This window comes from Anomaloglossus baeobatrachus, chromosome 11 (genome assembly GCF_048569485.1).
Source record: "Anomaloglossus baeobatrachus isolate aAnoBae1 chromosome 11, aAnoBae1.hap1, whole genome shotgun sequence".
Classification (NCBI taxonomy): Eukaryota; Metazoa; Chordata; class Amphibia; order Anura; family Aromobatidae; genus Anomaloglossus; species Anomaloglossus baeobatrachus.
The window spans coordinates 2,495,997-2,514,177 of record NC_134363.1 but is presented as its reverse complement, the minus strand read 5'-3'; the positions used below and the strand labels follow the sequence as shown (position 1 = coordinate 2,514,177).

At 54.5% G+C, this 18,181-nt stretch overlaps 1 protein-coding gene across 2 annotated transcripts in view; it reads left to right on the top strand.

The window, feature by feature from the left end:
- Window positions 1-18,181, top strand: part of IFFO2 (intermediate filament family orphan 2) — a 63,393-nt gene that overhangs the window by 1,120 nt on the left and 44,092 nt on the right. The window lies entirely within an intron of this gene.

Here is an 18,181-nt window from a genome sequence, read left to right as displayed (position 1 = left end):
CCCGCCGCATATAGCCCGGCAACCCGCCGCATATAGCCCGGGCATCCCGCCGCATATGGCCCGGCAACCCGCCGCATATAGCCCAGCATCCCGCCGCATATGGCCCGGGAACCCGCCGCATATAGCCCGGGCAACCCGCATATAGCCCAGCATCCCGCCGCATATGGCCCGGCAACCCGCCGCATATAGCCCGGGCATCCCGCCGCATATGGCCCGGGAACCCGCCGCATATAGCCCGGGCAACCCGCATATAGCCCGGCATCCCGCCGCACATGGCCCGGCATCCCGCATATAGCGAGGTGGATGTATGTAGACTCCCTGAATATTGTATAGGGGTGTCTGCAGATATAATGTGCGCTGTGTAACAGCATTATTTGAACATTACCTGAGCTGTATATAGCGGTATTATATAGGGGTGTATGGCAGTATATTGTAGGCTTTATAACAGTATTATTAGGACACTGTTATCTAACTCTATATGGCGGTACTATATAGAGGTTTGTTGTGGTATAATGTAGGCTCTATAACAGCATTATTTGGACACTAGTTATCTGACTATATGGCGGTATTATATAGGGGTTTGTGGCAGTATAAAGTAGGCTGTATAGCAGCATTATTTAGACTCGGTTACTTGGGTTGTATATTGTGGCCTCTATATCAGCATTATTTGGATACTGTTACTTTAGCACTATATGGTGGTATTATATAACGGTGTGTGGTATATTGTGGGCTCTATTCTAGTGGGTTGTGTGGCAGTATGTGGGCTGTATAACAGCATTATTTGGATACTATGGTACTTTAGAATTACAGGGGTGTGTGGCAGTATAATTTGGGCTGTAGAACAGCATTAGACACTTACTTGGGCTGTTTATAGGGGTATTATATAGGGGTGTGTGGCGGTATAACCAAGTACTTGTATACTATATTACATTAGCACTATACGGCAGTTTTATGTAGAGGTGTGTGGTGGTATAATATGAGTAGTATAACTAACAAAGCATTATTTGGATACTATGTTACTTTAGCACTATATGGCGGTATTATATAACGGTGTGTGGTGGTATATTGTGGGCTCTATAACAGCATTATTTGGATACTATGTTACTTTAGCACTATATGGCGGTATTATATAACGGTGTGTGGTATATTGTGGGCTCTATAACAAAGCATTATTTGGACACTAGGTTACTTTAGCTCTCTACGGCAGTTTTTATATAGGGGTGTGTTGCGGTATTATCTCTGCATCATATGGCGGTATTAATTCGGTTGAAATTACAAAAATGTTAAAAAGAAAACCGGTTCGGTAGGTCCAACAAACCCCCGCCTGTTAACCCCGTGTGTCAGTGATGGCCGCACACATGAGGCCCCTGTGCAGGATCTGCTCTGGGTCTGTGGCCCCTTTGGTGGTCTGTCTTCCCTGCTGTGTCAGTATGGAAGGGTGTATAGATTTGTATATGTGTAGCTCCCGGCTCTGTATAGCGACCGCGGGGCTCGCCGAGGCTGTAGGACCGGCGGCGGGGCTCGCCGAGGCTGTAGGACCGGCGGCGGGGCTCGCCGAGGCTGTAGGACCGGCGGCGGGGCTCGCCGAGGCTGTAGGACCGGCGGCGGGGCTCGCCGAGGCTGTAGGACCGGCGGCGGGGCTCGCCGAGGCTGTAGGACCGGCGGCGGGGCTCGCCGAGGCTGTAGGACCGGCGGCGGGGCTCGCCGAGGCTGTAGGACCGGCGGCGGGGCTCGCCGAGGCTGTAGGACCGGCGGCGGGGCTCGCCGAGGCTGTAGGACCGGCGGCGGGGCTCGCCGAGGCTGTAGGACCGGCGGCCGGGCTCGCCGAGGCTGTAGGACCGGCGGCCGGGCTCGCCGAGGCTGTAGGACCGGCGGCCGGGCTCGCCGAGGCTGTAGGACCGGCGGCCGGGCTCGCCGAGGCTGTAGGACCGGCGGCCGGGCTCGCCGAGGCTGTAGGACCGGCGGCCGGGCTCGCCGAGGCTGTAGGACCGGCGGCCGGGCTCGCCGAGGCTGTAGGACCGGCGGCGGGGCTCGCCGAGGCTGTAGGACCGGCGGCCGGGCTCGCCGAGGCTGTAGGACCGGCGGCCGGGCTCTGTCGGGTCCTGATGCGTCTGGTGCTCGGCTTTCCCGGGCTCGGCGCCCTCCTGGCATTGTGCACTCGGCTTTTCCTGGATCTTCTCCTGTAAATATTTGGACTCTGCTGTAGCTTCTGGGTTTACGGCTCAGCTGCCGTTTCCTCGTCTTCTCCACGGATTTCTGTTAACCCTTCATGGCCTGATAATTTTTGCTTTTGGGCAGTGATACATAATCCGCAATAGAGTGAATATTTAAAGCACCAGCGCTGATAAATCCTGCGCCGCCTCCGCCCGGCTCCGGGCACAATACTTCCCCGGAATGTGGAGGGAACGTCTCCCACTGTCCTGACTCATATCCTGGGTGGATTATTGGGGCTTTCATGGTAGTGGCCGGATATCGCGGACCCTGTGGGATTTGGGTAGCGGCTGCCGCCTCCTGTACAGCTGGTTTGTACTGTACTGACCCCGGGAGGTCATTGTTCCGGAGGCCAGAGGAGGTCAGAGGCTTTGAAGTCAGAGGTAAAGTTCAGCCAGTTACTTTATGTAATCCCTGAACTGAAAATGTGAAAGAGGCAGTGGAATAAGTAAGTGCACCCCATAGACCTTCAGCCGATACGACCGCTCATGGGTGGCATCAGGCGGGTGTCACTGTGCAGGGAAATGGCTACACAGCCACCGCTGAAGTCTGAGGTCCCGGCAAAGTCTGGGGTCCCCCGTCTATTATCATTGGAGGCCCTAGTAGGGGTTGTAGTAAGGGGTCGTCCAGAGGCCTCCTGCTCCGGATACGGGGGTGATGGCCGCCTCTCCTCATGTGGATTCAGAAGAGACTTAATGCTTTGTGCAAACAGAGGAGTTGCTGACCACATCGGCATCACCGTCGTCATAAAGCCTAAGTGCCAGAAATTCACATGTCATCCTGCCGACTCCGATCACGGGCAAAGTGGTACTATGACCAGGACAGATCCTACTCCGGTCAGGGGCCTAGTGGTGCCGTGATCGGGACAGATCCTACTCCGGTCAGGGGCCCAGTGGTGCCGTGATCGGGACAGATCCTACTCCGGTCAGGGGCCTAGTGGTGCCGTGGTGGGGACAGATCCTACTCCGGTCAGGGGCCCAGTGGTGCCGTGGTGGGGACAGAGCCTACTCCAGTCAGGGGCCCAGTGGTGCCGTGACCGGGACAGATCCTACTCCAGTCAGGGGCCCAGTGGTGCCGTGACCGGGACAGATCCTACTCCGGTCAGGGGCCCAGTGGTGCCGTGGTGGGGACAGAGCCTACTCCAGTCAGGGGCCCAGTGGTGCCGTGATCGGGACAGATCCTACTCCGGTCAGGGGCCTAGTGGTGCCGTGATCGGGACAGATCCTACTCCGGTCAGGGGCCCACTGGTGCCGTGATTGGGACAGATCCTACTCTGGTAAGGGGCGCAGTGGTGCCGTGACCGGGACAGATCCTACTCCGGTCAGGGGCCCACTGGTGCCGTGATTGGGACAGATCCTACTCCGGTCAGGGGCGCAGTGGTGCCGTGATTGGGACAGATCCTACTCCGGTCAGGGGCCCACTGGTGCCGTGATTGGGACAGATCCTACTCCGGTCAGGGGCCCACTGGTGCCGTGATTGGGACAGATCCTACTCTGGTAAGGGGCGCAGTGGTGCCGTGATTGGGACAGATCCTACTCCGGGACAGATCCTACTCCGGTCAGGGGCCCAGTGGTACTATGACCAGGACAGATCCTACTCCGGTCAGGGGCCCAGTGGTGCCGTGATCGGGACAGATCCTACTCCGGTCAGGGGCCCAGTGGTGCCGTGATCGGGACAGATCCTACTCCGGTCAGGGGCCCAGTGGTGCCGTGATCGGGACAGATCCTACTCCGGTCAGGGGCCCAGTGGTGCCGTGATCGGGACAGATCGTACTCCGGTCAGGGGCCCAGTGGTGCCGTGACCGGGACAGATCCTACTCCGGTCAGGGGCCCAGTGGTGCCGTGATCGGGACAGATCGTACTCCGGTCAGGGGCCCAGTGGTGCCGTGATCGGGACAGATCCTACTCCGGTCAGGGGCCCAGTGGTGCCGTGACCGGGACAGATCCGGCTCAGCTTCGGACTCTCCATTACATGGGTTATCGCCCACCTTTCCTCATGTCCTGACTGGCACATTAATCTGAATTGGGGCCACATAAGGCTTCATGAAGGATAAACTGACAGAGCGGGGGTGCAGCGATTACACTCGATATCGGGGTCTCGTCGCACGAAATCCATAATGGTAACCTGACCGCACGTATGTGACCTTGGCGTGATGGAAGGTCGTGCAGTCGCTTTGGATTATATTGGATCAGACGTGGATTGTTACTGACGCTTCTATCCTCTGCTGCTCACACTTTGTGTATTGTACATGTGTCTTCAGACCGAGCGCTGTGCATAGGTGATGACCTGACGTCTGCTGACGATCACTGACCGGTCCGGCATCACATGCTGTATTCATCCCGTCTGACGTGTGCGCCGCTCCTGCATGTGGGAGAATTCTGTAAGGTGCAAAATAATCGTCTCATTAATCCGAGCGCAGGATGAAGCCTCAGGAATATATCAGGTGACGTCCGTGAGATTAAGAGCTCCTGATCTGCTGTCCTGGTATAAGAAATGAATGTTATAACGTTGCACCCTAGGAAATAGAAGTGCTCCAAAAAATGGTGCAAAACACCGACTGATACATTGTAACAGCCCGGAGAGACTCTAAGCATTGTCTGCACTGATACATTGTATCAACCCGGAGAGCTCTGCTGCAGAAGTGTCAGGCTCTGAGCATTGTCTGCACTGATACATTGTAACAACCCAGAGAGCTCTGCTGCAGAAGTGTCAGGCTCTGAGCATTGTCTGCACTGATACAGTGTAACAACCCAGAGAGCTCTGCTGCAGAAGTGTCAGGCTCTGAACATTGTCTGCACTGATACAGTGTAACAACCCGGAGAGCTCTGCTGCAGAAGTGTCAGGCTCTGAGCATTGTCTGCACTGATACATTGTAACAACCCGGAGAGCTCTGCTGCAGAAGTGTCAGGCTCTGAACATTGTCTGCACTGATACAGTGTAACAACCCGGAGAGCTCTGCTGCAGAAGTGTCAGGCTCTGAGCATTATCTGCACTGATACATTGTAACAACCCGGAGAGCTCTGCTGCAGAAGTGTCAGGCTCTGAGCATTGTCTGCACTGATACATTGTAACAACCCAGAGAGCTCTGCTGCAGAAGTGTCAGGCTCTGAGCATTGTCTGCACTGATACATTGTAACAACCCAGAGAGCTCTGCTGCAGAAGTGTCAGGCTCTGAGCATTGTCTGCACTGATACATTGTAACAACCCGGAGAGCTCTGCTGCAGAAGTGTCAGGCTCTGAGCATTGTCTGCACTGATACATTGTAACAACCCAGAGAGCTCTGCTGCAGAAGTGTCAGGCTCTGAGCATTGTCTGCACTGATACATTGTAACAACCCGGAGAGCTCTGCTGCAGAAGTGTCAGGCTCTGAGCATTGTCTGCACTGATACATTGTAACAACCCGGAGAGCTCTGCTGCAGAAGTGTCAGGCTCTGAGCATTATCTGCACTGATACATTGTAACAACCCGGAGAGCTCTGCTGCAGAAGTGTCAGGCTCTGAACATTGTCTGCACTGATACAGTGTAACAACCCGGAGAGCTCTGCTGCAGAAGTGTCAGGCTCTGAGCATTGTCTGCACTGATACATTGTAACAACCCAGAGATCTCTGCTGCAGAAGTGTCAGGCTCTGAGCATTATCTGCACTGATACATTGTAACAACCCAGAGAGCTCTGCTGCAGAAGTGTCAGGCTCTGAGCATTGTTTGCACTGATACATTGTAACAACCCGGAGAGCTCTGCTGCAGAAGTGTCAGGCTCTGAGCATTGTCTGCACTGATACATTGTAACAACCCCGAGAGCTCTGCTGCAGAAGTGTCAGGCTCTGAGCATTGTCTGCACTGATACATTGTAACAACCCGGTGAGCTCTGCTGCAGAAGTGTCAGGCTCTGAGCATTGTCTGCACTGATACATGGTAACAACCTGGTGAGCTCTGCTGCAGAAGTGTCAGGCTCTGAGCATTGTCTGCACTGATACATGGTAACAACCTGGTGAGCTCTGCTGCAGAAGTGTCAGGCTCTGAGCATTGTCTGCACTGATACATTGTAACAACCCGGTGAGCTCTGCTGCAGAAGTGTCAGGCTCTGAGCATTGTCTGGACTGATACATTGTAACAACCCAGAGAGCTCTGCTGCAGAAGTGTCAGGCTCTGAGCATTGTCTGCACTGATACATTGTAACAACCTGGAGAGCTCTGCTGCAGAAGTGTTAGGCTCTGAGCATTGTCTGCACTGATACATTGTAACAACCCGGAGAGCTCTGCTGCAGAAGTGTCAGGCTCTGAGCATTGTCTGCACTGATACATGGTAACAACCCAGAGAGCTCTGCTGCAGAAGTGTCAGGCTCTGAGCATTGTCTGCACTGATACATTGTAACAAACCTCCACCTGGAAGTATAGGGGTCACTAATAGAGGATCCGCAGCAGAAATCTGCCTGCGATGTGCCGCTCTGCCGTGCGCCAGAATAAACCCCATCCATTGGGGGCAGTCGCCATCTTGTCGATGCAGAATCCATGCGGAAATATTGCATGCTCCATGTTGCAGATTTCTCTTTTTTGGTGCATGTGAACATGGCTGAAAACCCCACTGGGAGCTGGCTACTGCGCGGAGTTTGCTGAATTGCTGGAGCTGCGGTTTCACCCTCGGTTATTGCAGAACTTGCTACAATTTGACACCACAAAGTGTTAATATAAAGGGGATCCGGAGTTAATTTAGGGGCCCTGGTGTAGTCTCTGACCTCTGCTGCCCGAATCTTGCGACCCTCCCGAATAGTGATAACAGTGCGGCCATCTAGGACCCTCTCCGGTCACTCAGGCTGCTTGATTTTATTTATTTATATTTTTTTTCCTTTTTATTCATCAACCTCTATGGGAAGAAAAAAATAATGAGCCACCAGAAATGTATTCGCACCCCGCGCCCCCCCGCGCCCCATTCCTGCCCCCGGCTCGTCCTGTTTTCGATCCACAGAATGTCACATATAGCTGCTATGAAGTCGGTGCAGAAACGTAAACAGTTCTATGGAAAAAAATCATCATCCCAGCCGCTGTAAGGACCCCACAACCAGACACCGGGGGGATGTTACTACTGGGGGGGGGGGGGGGGGACGGGACTGGGAAGATATTCATACCATGTGGGGAGGGATAAGAGACCGGGGAGATGTTAATAATGGGGGGGAGGGATACGAGACCGGGGAGATGTTAATAATGGGGGGGAGGGATAAGAGACCGGGGAGATGTTAATAATGGGGGGGAGGGATACGAGACCGGGGAGATGTTAATAATGGGGGGGGAGGGATACGAGACCGGGGAGATGTTAATACTGGGGGGGGGAGGGAGGGAGACGGGACTGGGGAGATATTCATACCATGTGGGGAGGGACGGATATGAGACCGGGGAGATGTTAATACGGGGGGGGGAGGGATACGAGTCCGGGGAGATGCTGGGGGGACGGACACTACACAATCTCCAGATATGATCCCGGTCGCTCTCTGACCTCAGCGTCTGAGCTGTCCTCTGCCTCATTGTGAGTCAGGAAGCTCCATACATCAGCTGACAGCAGAGAACAATAGCTCTGCGCCTATGACAGGATCTGTACTTTGTGCGGCGGTCAGGGGGGAAATACGCAGCGCTCCACGCTTCCTGTGCAGACAATGACTGACCCCTGTATACAGAAGAGGCTTCTGCAGGAATCCTACAAACATCTTCAGCTCCTTTCCTGAACGGTAAATCCAGATCCAGAATATTTCTGAGATGAGAATTGTTGCAACAGAAAACACAGCTGAGGGTCTGTTACAATGTGCAAGTGTAGACCATTCTCTAGGAGCCATTCTCTGAGCATAAACCTCTTCTCTCCTGTCTGATCTGTCGCCATTTCCTTCCCTAAAACATTTGTGAGTAGTAAAAGATTCTGCCCGGTCCTGGGCTCTGCATCGTCCAATTACATGTATCTGTATGATGGCAGAAGGGAAGCTACATCCTGTATTATACTCCAGAGCTGCACTCACTATTCTGCTGGTGCAGTCACTGTGTATATACATTACTGATCCTGAGTTACCTCCTGTATTATACTCCAGAGCTGCACTCACTATTCTGCTGGTGCAGTCACTGTGTATATACATTACATTACTGATCCTGAGTTACCTCCTGTATTATACTCCAGAGCTGCACTCACTATTCTGCTGGTGCAGTCACTGTGTACATACATTACATTACTGATCCTGAGTTACCTCCTGTATTATACTCCAGAGCTGCACTCACTATTCTGCTGGTGCAGTCACTGTGTACATACATTACATTACTGATCCTGAGTTACCTCCTGTATTATACTCCAGAGCTGCACTCACTATTCTGCTGGTGCAGTCACTGTGTACATACATTACTGATCCTGAGTTACCCCCTGTATTATACTCCAGAGCTGCACTCACTATTCTGCTGGTGCAGTCACTGTGTATATACATTACTGATCCTGAGTTACCTCCTGTATTATACTCCAGAGCTGCACTCACTATTCTGCTGGTGCAGTCACTGTGTACATACATTACATTACTGATCCTGAGTTACCTCCTGTATTATACTCCAGAGCTGCACTCACTATTCTGCTGGTGCAGTCACTGTGTACATACATTACATTACTGATCCTGAGTTACCTCCTGTATTATACTCCAGAGCTGCACTCACTATTCTGCTGGTGCAGTCACTGTGTACATACATTACTGATCCTGAGTTACCTCCTGTATTATACTCCAGAGCTGCACTCACTATTCTGCTGGTGCAGTCACTGTGTACATATATTACTGATCCTGAGTTACCTCCTGTATTATACTCCAGAGCTGCACTCACTATTCTGCTGGTGCAGTCACTGTGTACATACATTACATTACTGATCCTGAGTTACCTCCTGTATTATACTCCAGAGCTGCACTCACTATTCTGCTGGTGCAGTCACTGTGTACATACATTACTGATCCTGAGTTACTTCCTGTATTCTACTCCAGAGCTTCACTCACTATTCTGCTGGTGCAGTCACTGTGTACATACATTACTAATCCTGAGTTACCTCCTGTATTATACCCCAGAGCTGCACTCACTATTCTGCTGGTGCAGTCACTGTGTGCATACATTACTGATCCTGAGTTACCTCCTGTATTATCCTCCAGAGCTGCACTCACTATTCTGCTGGTGCAGTCACTGTGTACATACATTACTGATCCGGAGTTACCTCCTGTATTATACTCCAGAGCTGCACTCACTATTCTGCTGGTGCAGTCACTGTGTGCATACATTGCATTACTGATCCAGAGTTACCTCCTGTATTATACCCCAGAGCTGTACTCACTATTCTGCTGGTGTATACTCCATTGGTCTGTGAGACTGGACTGTTATTTCTTGTAGTTGATGACTGTACAGCACCTGGAACGTCTTTTCCCAGAATACTGAGCTCTGTTCACTGACTAAAGCAGTGTGGAATGTTGGGAGATTTCAGCTCTGGAGTGATGTATTTACACAGTCGCTATTTTTCCTATCTCTGCATGTGTCTTCTGTCGGTTGCTGAGGAGGATAATACAAGAGTTTCTGACTTTCCCTCTTAAGACACCCTGAGAATAGCTCTGCCCGCTCTCTGCTCGCTCTGCCCGCTCTCTGCTCGCTCTGCCCGCTCTCTGCTCGCTTTGCCTTTGACACCAGTTGATTTTTGGGACTTTGATTCCCCTTTTATCTGTGTTGGGTCGTGCTGATGATGCTGCTGCTGCTGCTGCTGATGATGATGATGATCCTGATGATGATGATGATGATGATCCTCCTCCGTTGTTGCTTTGTAGCTGCTGGAGTTTATTGGGCTTCTCCAGCAGCCGGTAAATCTCCCCTCCCTGTAATTTGTCTGCAGGGACTCGCAGTAAAGCCGCTGCTCCACGCCTGTAAATGCCGTCACTCGCTCCATTCCCAATGTCTCTCCGCAGATCTGTCCGCTGCAATGTGACACTACATGTCCCAGCATTTCCCTGCACTGTGCTGCTGGGGGTTGTGGTTTCACATCAGATTGGAGACCAGTAATTCCCACCATTGTTTCACTTCTGCCCTGTCCTCAGGTGGAGCGGTTTTCTCAGGTTTTTTTTTTTTTGGGGTACATCAATAACCACAGTTAGCCCCCTGACCGCCGAGGTGGGGGATATATAATGCGGGGGTGCAGGTCACACGACACAGACATTACAGATCCTGGAATAAAGATTCCCAGAGCTCCAGAATCGGCTCCTTGCAGGGAATGCTGGGAGATTTCAGCTGTGAAGCTGCAGAGTTGTGAATGCAGCTGAGGTTTGTGCACTGACACATTGTAACAAACTTGCAGAGCGCTTTGTGCAGCTGTTGTTGAGCGCACAGAATAGCCGGTGTTTGCTGTCAGTGAATAGCACTATTGTGTTTCCGTTCAGAGGCCGGGATCCTTTGTGCTGCTCGGGTGGAGGACCAGGCCGGCTCCGCAGTTTTACTGCCCCTGAATATAAACCAGTTCTCATTCACTGACAGCAAGCGCATCTTAAAAATGGTTAAGAATTGAACTTTGAGGTCCATTAATAATTGCAGCGTTTCTCATTGTCCTGAATCCTCAGGAGGCCGGGATCCCTTGTCCTTCGCTCTGTATATCGGTGATCGGCGGTGACGTGTGGGCTGTCGGCCTGCGTCATGGCTGCGATGGGCGGTGATGAACATTGCTGGAATATTTGCGGTGTCGTCACCCCGGGGTCCCTCCCGAAATTCTCAGCTGGTCTTTATCGCTGTATTGTCCACCCACCTCCTAAATAAATGTTATGACAGACTATCAAGGAGGGCGAGTGCAGGGCGCAGCGTGATGCCAGGGCCGTGTGCAGCGCAGAAGGACGCACGTCTTGTCTGTATTCTCACTTTGGGTTATTCCGGCCCCTGGGATCGCTTCTCTGACGATGCCCCATATTCTAGCAGTTATACACAGCTCAGGAATATGCTGGACTACCTGCAGCAGCCAAGTAGTCCTGCAATGATAATCTCCTGCTGATTAATCAGTGATTTTATCAAAACAACACTAAGTAGCCCAGTAAGTGACACATCACTGGAATCAGGGGCTCTTTCTTTACATTACATTGCTGTCAGATTAGGGGGAAAATACCTGGTTCCAGGTGCCCTTTAAGTCTGCGTAGGGGATTTGGAGCTCTGTATCAGGAAAGAAACAGAATATGAACCCAACTTCAGACGGGCTCCGGGCCCTCTCATGTTTACAGAAATGTCGCATTGCCTGACCCTGAACAGGTTGAGCAGGTGATGACGTCTGCCCCCCCCCCCCCCCCCCCTCCTTCCTAATCCCCACACCAGACTGATCTGATTTATTACTGTGACGCAGAGGGAACGTCACCGACCGCTGCGGGGGGGGGTAAAATACAGACGTCTTCCTGAGATCTGAGGATTTCTGCGGCACCTTCACCTACATAGAGTGCCAGAATCTCCCGAGCGTCTGCAGTGGAATCGCACAAATGTAAAAGTATGAGGCTGGTCATTCAGATCACTTATATTCACATGGCCGGAAGCCTAATCTCCAACCGTCCTGTGCTGCTCGTGACGTTTATGGAGGGATTCCTATCGGACAGTTGTGACCGGTCCTCAGGGTGGTCCCCAGGGCGCTCCGCAGGATGGTCTCCAGCGTGGTCCCCAGGGCGCTCCGCAGGATGGTCTCCAGCGTGGTCCCCAGGGCGCTCCGCAGGGCGGTCTCCAGCGTGGTCCCCAGGGCGCTCCGCAGGGTGGCCTCCAGCGTGGTCCCCAGGGCGCTCCGCAGGGTGGTCTCCAGCGTGGTCCCCAGGGCGCTCCGCAGGGTGGTCTCCAGCGTGGTCCCCAGGGCGCTCCGCAGGGTGGTCTCCAGCGTGGTCCCCAGGGCGCTCCGCAGGGTGGTCTCCAGCGTGGTCCCCAGGGCGCTCCGCAGGGTGGTCCCCAGGGCGCTCCGCAGGGTGGTCTCCAGCGTGGTCCCCAGGGCGCTCCGCAGGGTGGTCTCCAGCGTGGTCCCCAGGGCGCTCCGCAGGGTGGTCTCCAGCGTGGTCCCCAGGGCGCTCCGCAGGGTGGTCTCCAGCGTGGTCCCCAGGGCGCTCCGCAGGGTGGTCTCCAGCGTGGTCCGCAGGGTGGTCTCCAGCGTGGTCCCCAGGGCGCTCCGCAGGGTGGTCTCCAGCGTGGTCCCCAGGGCGCTCCGCAGGGTGGTCTCCAGCGTGGTCCCCAGGGCGCTCCGCAGGGTGGTCTCCAGCGTCGTCCCCAGGGCGCTCCGCAGGGTGGTCTCCAGCGTCGTCCCCAGGGCGCTCCGCAGGGTGGTCCCCAGGGTGCTCTGCAGGATGGTCTCCAGCATTGTCCCCAGGGCGCTCCGCAGGATGGTCTCCAGCGTGGTCCCCAGGGCGCTCCGCAGGATGGTCTTCAGCGTGGTCCCTAGGGTGGTCCCCATCATGATCTGCTGCCTGTGTAGCTCCCGCAGAATTGAATGGAGAATACTGGCACATGAGCTCCAGCCTCTACACCCGGACACTGCTAGGTGTGCAGGGACTCTGAGACCCCCTGTTCTGTGCGGATGCTGTAAGTGTCCGCAGTTGGAGGGCCTCTTTAACTCTTCGGTAGTTGAGCCTCTCATTGCATCATATGTAGATAAAAGCTGTCCCTGAGCATTGGAGGGAGATGAGATGAGCGATGGCGGCTGCTCCATCTCCTGTCACCTCCGATTTATCCCATCGAGGCCGGAACGTCAAGAAAATCCGACTCAGAACATTCTCAACTGTCGCTGCTCACTGCTTCATTCTGCAGCTCCTGGTGATGGATCCACACAAGCTCCAGCGTTACTTTGTATCCTCTATTATATAACCATGGACCAGTAATGTTACATCTGTGTATGGAAACGATCCGCCGCCATGTGTCCTTCCCTCCGCCGCCGTGTGTCCTTCCCTCCGCCGCCGTGTGTCCTTCCCTCCGCCGCCGTGTGTCCTTCCCTCCGCCGCCGTGTGTCCTTCCCTCCGCCGCCGTGTGTCCTTCCCTCCGCCGCCGTGTGTCCTTCCCTCCGCCGCCGTGTGTCCTTCCCTCCGCCGCCGTGTGTCCTTCCCTCCGCCGCCGTGTGTCCTTCCCTCCGCCGCCACGTGTCCTCCGTCCGCTGTCATGTACTGCACTACAGTGAAGGCCTGGGTAGTCAAAGTGTACCTGATGCCGAACTGCGCAGACCCCGGCCCCAGTGCAGAAGCTCCTCCGGCCCCCAAAGATTCCCAGTCTCTAATATCATTGCTCTTTTTATATGGACCAGACAGACATTTGTGCCCCCCGAGGCTGCAGGTCCGGGTGTGACTGCGGCCCCCGCACATATTGCGCTGATGCCCCTGATACTGGACATTCCTCCTCGGGTGTTTATGGAGGGTCCTGCTGCAGTTCTGCCTCTGGGTCATTCCCTTGTTCTGGGGACTGCAGCTCGTTGTATTTGAGGTCGTTGCCCCTAAAAAAAAAGTCCAAACTTCCTTATATAAGTAAACAGCGCTGAGTAAAGTCCTGCGGCGGGAGGCTGCTAGGGGGTCACAGGAGGGGGTCCGCCATCCTCCACCAACAACGTATGTCTGCGGGGTCACAGGAGGGGGTCTGCACTCACAATGTATATATGCGGGGTCACAGGAGGGGGTCTGCACTCACAATGTATATATGCGGGGTCACAGGAGGGGGTCTGCACTCACAATGTATATATGCGGGGTCACAGGAGGGGGTCTGCACTCACAATGTATATATGTGGGGTCACAGGAGGGGGTCCGCACTCACAATGTATATATGTGGGGTCACAGGAGGGGGTCCGCCATCCTCCACCAACAACGAATGTCTGCGGGGTCACAGGAGGGGGTCCGCACTCACAATGTATATATGTGGGGTCACAGGAGAGGGTCTGCACTCACAATGTATATATGTGGGGTCACAGGAGGGGGTCTGCACTCACAATGTATATATGCGGGGTCACAGGAGGGGGTCTGCACTCACAATGTATATATGTGGGGTCACAGGAGGGGGTCTGCACTCACAATGTATATATGCGGGGTCACAGGAGGGGGTCTGCACTCACAATGTATATATGCGGGGTCACAGGAGGGGGTCTGCACTCACAATGTATATATGCGGGGTCACAGGAGAGGGTCTGCACTCACAATGTATATATGCGGGGTCACAGGAGAGGGTCTGCACTCACAATGTATATATGCGGGGTCACAGGAGAGGGTCTGCACTCACAATGTATATATGCGGGGTCACAGGAGAGGGTCTGCACTCACAATGTATATATGCGGGGTCACAGGAGGGGGTCTGCACTCACAATGTACAGTGTGTGCAGTGTTACAGGATGGGGTCCGCCACCAACAACTTATGTAGTGTCTCCTTCATCCATGCTCACAAGTCACGTGTGTGCGGTTTACACCATGGACTATACCCCCCATCATTGGAAATATGTTCCTATGTAAGGCTGTGTGCACACAGTGCGGTTTTCTTTTTTTTTTTGGGGGGGGTTTAAGTGCAGATTTGTTAAACTGCATAAATCCTGATGTCGGTAAAGTGAGGTTCAGTTCACACCTTGAGTATTTTTTTCTTGCAGATTTGGTGCAGAGAATAATTTGCAGGAGTGGATTCTTTCGCGGTTTTCGCAGCATTTTTCCCCCCATTGACTTCAAATTGAAAAATGCACATTTTTTGCTTCCAAGAGATGCAGAAATTTCTGCCATGAAATCCTCCAGGTGTTCCCGTCCCCCCCTAATATCCTGAACATGACGCTGACCGTCCTGCTCTGATGGGGTCGCCTGTCCTGACCCCCGTTATGGGCTGGGTCATTAATAGGCGCTGTTCTGACCCCCGTTATGGCCGGGGTCATTATTAGGCGCTGTCCTGACCCACGTTATGGTCGGGGTCATTAATAGGCGCTGTCCTGACCCCCGTTATGGCCGGGGCATTAATAGGCGCTGTCCTGACCCCCGTTATGGCCGGGGTCATTAATAGGCGCTGTCCTGACCCCCGTTATGGCCGGGGTCATTATTAGGCGCTGTCCTGACCCCTGTTATGGCCGGGGTCATTATTAGGCGCTGTCCTGACCCCCGTTATGGCCGGGGTCATTAATAGGCGCTGTCCTGACCCCCGTTATGGCCGGGGTCATTATTAGGCGCTGTCCTGACCCCCGTTATGGCCGGGGTCATTAATAGGTGCTGTCCTGACCCCCGTTATGGCCGGGGTCATTAATAGGCGCTGTCCTGACCCCCGTTATGGCCGGGGTCATTAATAGGCGCTGTCCTGACCCCCGTTATGGCCGGGTTCATTAATAGGTGCTGTCCTGACCCCCGTTATGGCCGGGGTCATTATTAGGCGCTGTCCTGACCCCCGTTATGGCCGGGGTCATTATTAGGCGGTGTCCTGACCCCCGTTATGGCCGGGTTCATTAATAGGTGCTGTCCTGACCCCCGTTATGGCCGGGGTCATTATTAGGCGCTGTCCTGACCCCCGTTATGGCCGGGGTCATTATTAGGTGCTGTCCTGACCCCCGTTATGGCCGGGGTCATTAATAGGTGCTGTCCTGACCCCCGTTATGGCCGGGGTCATTATTAGGCGCTGTCCTGACCCCCGTTATGGCCGGGTCATTATTAGGCGCTGTCCTGACCCCCCGTTATGGCCGGGGTCATTAATAGGCGCTGTCCTGACCCCCGTTATGGCCGGGTCATTAATAGGCGCTGTCCTGACCCCCGTTATGGCCGGGGTCATTATTAGGCGCTGTCCTGACCCCCGTTATGGCCGGGGTCATTATTAGGCGCTGTCCTGACCCCCGTTATGGCCGGGGTCATTATTAGGCGCTGTCCTGACCCCCGTTATGGCCGGGGTCATTAATAGGCGCTGTCCTGACCCCCGTTATGGCCGGGTCATTATTAGGCGCTGTCCTGACCCCCGTTATGGCCGGGGTCATTAATAGGTGCTGTCCTGACCCCCGTTATGGCCGGGGTCATTAATAGGCGCTGTCCTGACCCCCGTTATGTCCAGGGTCATTAATAGGCGCTGTCCTGACCCCCGTTATGGCCGGGGCATTAATAGGCGCTGTCCTGACCCCCGTTATGTCCAGGGTCATTAATAGGCGCTGTCCTGACCCCCGTTATGTCCAGGGTCATTAATAGGCGCTGTCCTGACCCCCGTTATGGCCGGGGCATTAATAGGCGCTGTCCTGACCCCCGTTATGTCCAGGGTCATTAATAGGCGCTGTCCTGACCCCCGTTATGGCCGGGGTCATTAATAGGCGCTGTCCTGACCCCCGTTATGGCCGGGGTCATTAATAGGCGCTGTCCTGACCCCCGTTATGGCCGGGGTCATTAATAGGCGCTGTCCTGACCCCCGTTATGGCCGGGGTCATTAATAGGTGCTGTCCTGACCCCCGTTACGGCCGGTGCCTTTCCTCCAGAGTGCGGCCATTGCTGTTGGCGCGGGGTCCTCTGTGTGAGGCGGTGGCGGCGGTGAGATTGCAGCACTGCAGAGCGGTTTTCCTGTGTCAGCGGTATTGTCAGGAATTAGCAGTCAGGTCGGAGCGTCTTAAAGCTGTAGATCCTCTGCCGGGGGTGGGGGGCTGGGGATGGGGGGGCTCTGTGCTGTGACACTTCAGCCTTCTGTTTATAAACCTCAGTAAGGTTTGTACCCCGCCACCCCCTCTGCAGCCGCCATGGAGAAGCCATCAGAGGGTGAAGATCACATCTCTCGAGGCCCCATTGAGTCTTGTGAATCCGCACTTTCTCCTCTCTGTGGTTTTCTGGCTGAACTTTAGGCCTTTGTCCTGTGGAATTCGCCTTCCCCTCCGCTTTGTTGCCAGATTCCCAGACAGATCTGGTGTCAGGGCCTCCATTCTCTGAGGATCTGTCCCCCGCCGTCCCGCGGACAGAAGCGGTGAACCCGGGCGGGTGGATATCCATGGGGGCCGCTGGGTGCGGCGAGGGCCATCCATGGGGGCCACTGTGTACAGGGTGCGGCGAGGGCCATCCATGGGGACCACTGTGTACGGGGTGCAGCGAGGGCCGTCCATGGGGGCCTCTGTGTACAGGGTGCAGCGAGGGCCATCCATGGGGGCCACTGTGTACAGGGTGCGGCGAGGGCCATCCATGAGGGGCCACTGTGTACGGGGTGCAGCGAGGGCAGTCCATGGGGGCCTCTGTGTACAGGGTGCAGCGAGGGCCATCCATGGGAGACCACTGTGTACGGGGTGCAGCGAGGGCAGTCCATGGGGACCACTGTGTACAGGGTGCAGCGAGGGCCATCCATGGGGACCACTGTGTACAGGGTGCAGCGAGGGCAGTCCATGGGGACCACTGTGTACAGGGTGCAGCGAGGGCCATCCATGGGGACCACTGTGTACGGGGTGCAGCGAGGGCCATCCATGGGGACCACTGTGTACAGGGTGCAGCGAGGGCAGTCCATGGGGACCACTGTGTACAGGGTGCGGCGAGGGCCATCCATGGGGACCACTGTGTACGGGGTGCAGTGAGGGCCATCCATGGGAGACCACTGTGTACGGGGTGCAGCGAGGGCCGTCCATGGGGACCACTGTGTACGGGGTGCAGTGAGGGCAGTCCATGGGGACCACTGTGTACGGGGTGCAGCGAGGGCCGGACACCTGAGCTCACGCTCTGCCCTTCAGAAACATCTGACTTATGTGACGGCCGCCTTCTGACGACTTTGTTTGTTTTTCCTTTCACTTGATTTTCTTCATTTTTTTTCTTTTTATAGAAATCAAATCTCGAAATGAACGCCCTGAAAATCCCCGTACACAGATGATAGGGGGGGTGCGGAGCCTTACAGGGATTGTCTACAGTGTGTACAGAAAGTATTCACACCCCTTCACGTTTTTCCGTCTTTGTTTCATTGCAGCCATTTGGTATTTTTTCTCATTAATGTGCCCTCTGCCCCCATCCCCCATCTGGACAGAAAAAAAAACAAATGTAGAAATTTTTGCAAAT